The following is a 2,698-nucleotide window of genomic DNA, read 5'->3' on the forward strand; positions in this document are numbered from 1 at the left end:
AGTCAGTCCTTGGGTAGTAGTCTCCTGTCTTAGTCAGTCTATATAGATAACATAAATATTAATATAATTTCAATGCAGTATTATTGACAAATAATTTTATTCTTGGCAGATGACGGTACCAGGAGCTCAGAGGGACATCTGATATTTTCAGATTTTGCAGCAGGGGATCAAGGTATCATATCAGATACATATGAAGAACATGTAATTATCCCAGATATACTGTACCTCAAGCCCTTCTTAGGAAAAATCTATCATCTGATCCTTTTAAACGGGTCCTTTCTTCTACATCATTAAAAGAAAATATGGAAAACAAAAACCTTAAAAGTACTGATGAACATGAAGTAGCTCACACAGGGGAGAAACCATTTTCATCTTCACAATCTGGGAAATGTTACAATACTAAATCAAGATTTCTTTCACATCAGAGAAGTCACTCAGGGAAGAAGCTATTTTCATGTTTAAAATGTGGGAAATATTTTAAAAGGAAATTAGATCTTGTTTCACATCAAAAAACTCATACAGGGGAGAAGACATTTTTATGCTCAGAATGTGGGAAATGTTTTAGTGAGAAAAAAATTCTTGTTAGACATCAGAGAACTCACACAGGGGAAAAAAACATTTTTATGTTCCGAATGTGGGGATTGTTTTAATCAGAAATTACATCTTGTTAGAGAACTCACATAGGTCAAAAGCCGTTTTCATATTCAGAATGTGGTAAATGTTTTATTGATAAAACACATCTTGTTACACATCAGAGAACTCACACTGGTGAAAAGCCATTTTCATGCTCAGAATGTGGGAAATGTTTTAGTTTGAAAAAAAAAAAAGTGAAACATCAAATAACTCACACAGGGGAGAAACCGTTTTTATGTTCCAAATGTGGGAGTTGTTTTAATCAGATATCACATCTTGTTAGACATCAGAGAACTCACACTGGTGAAAAGCCTTTTCCATGTTTGGAATGTGGGAAATGTTTTAGATGTAAGTTCGATCTTGTTACACATCAGAGAAGGCACACAGGGGAAAAGCAATTTTCATGTTCAGAATGTGGGAAATGTTTTATAGAGAAATCACATCTTGTTAAGCATCAGAGAACTCACACTGGGCAAAAGCCATTTTCATGTTCAGAATGTGGGAAATGTTTTAAAGATAAATAACATCTTATTACACATCAGAGAACTCACACGGGGGAAAAGCCATTTTCATGTTCAGAATGTGGGAAATGTTTTATAGATAAATCATATCTTGTTAAACATCAGAGAACTCACATATTGTAGATGCCATTTTCATGTTTAAAATGTGAGAAATATTTTAAAAGGAAATCAAATCTTGTTTCGCATCAAAAAACTCACAAAGTTCAGGTAGATGCTATTTGATTATCTTTCCAAAGTTGCTATACTTATTCCTAGCTATTCCGCTGCTATTGTCACAACAAGATATTAATTAAGTGCAGCGTTTAGGAGAATTATATGGGGTGAGAAGGGAAGAACGTGTATAAGATTGCTCAATCTACAATTGCCCAGAAGAGAAGGAGGTACATTGTGAATTGGATTTGCGGGGTCTCCCATTTTGCCAATGTACAATTGGAGCAACAGTTGAGCCCTCGGGTGTCACTGTGCGCTCTGATCCAGCTTGGTAACGATGAGCTCCCTGATGATATTAGAGAGCACTCGGTTTTGTGTGCAAACTATTTTGACATGGAGGAGCGGGAAAAAAAATCTGTGAAGGGACAAATGATCTGTCTCCCTTTCAGCCATTTCTAAGCAATCCTAAATTTATGAATAATTGTCCACCTGTGCATTATTTAACCTTGGCAAAACAGGCATGCACTAAGTTGTTTACGTCTCTTCATCAGACTGACATGTTGGATCAGAATTTCTCCCTACTATCTTTTAAAACAATAACACAGCGCTTTTCTTTTTTTAGACACTGGCCATTCCACTTAATTCAGGAACGTAGCCTAGCCCAAAAATATACTAGTGGTAGGAAAGACACAGCTCAGATGAATAACATGGAGGTCTTTCTTAAAACCTCGAGATTGCAGAATGCTTCAATGAACAAAATATTCTCCATACTACGTCAGCGTTGGTCTTGGGAGAGACACCGGGTCTTCTAGATGGGTAATTTGGATGCTATAATGTCACAGAAGAAATTTATTCCCTATAGTAGTTACACAGACATGGCTTTAGTGATTCTCCATAGGACATACATCACTCCGTCAATGCATGACAAAATTTCACCTACAACATTGTATACATGCTCAAAATGTGGAACATACAATACAGACATCCTCCATCACCTGTGGAGTTTTCCAGGAATACAAGATCTATGACTTAGGATACATATAGTGATGAGCGAGTATGCTCGTTACTTGAGATTTCCGAGCATGGTCGGGTGATCTCCGAGTATTTTGGGCGTGTTCGGATATTTAGTTTGTGTCACTGCAGCTACATGATTGTTATGCTCGTGCCCTGACTGGGTGGTGTGAGCATGGGAACATGGCCCGACTGTGCCACAAACCAGACTACCATGGAAGGGGCGTGACTAAGCAGCTACCTTGGTGTTCACTGGAGCCTCTGATGGTGAGTTCAGGCTTGTGCGGCAGGTAGCTGCCAGGTACCACTCCAGGGCGTTGTCTGGCTGTGGCAGCTGATTCCACTGAGGGAAGAAACCCTAGTGACCGGTGCGAGCTAGTACA

At 38.6% G+C, this 2,698-nt stretch overlaps 1 pseudogene; it reads left to right on the forward strand.

Moving 5' to 3' along the window:
• The first annotated feature begins 302 nt into the window (after positions 1-302).
• Positions 303-1,420, forward strand: LOC138666643 (oocyte zinc finger protein XlCOF22-like; annotated as a pseudogene).
• The last annotated feature ends 1,278 nt before the right edge of the window (positions 1,421-2,698 follow it).

The sequence above is a fragment of the Ranitomeya imitator genome, chromosome 2 (assembly GCF_032444005.1).
Source record: "Ranitomeya imitator isolate aRanImi1 chromosome 2, aRanImi1.pri, whole genome shotgun sequence".
NCBI lineage: Eukaryota > Metazoa > Chordata > Amphibia > Anura > Dendrobatidae > Ranitomeya > Ranitomeya imitator.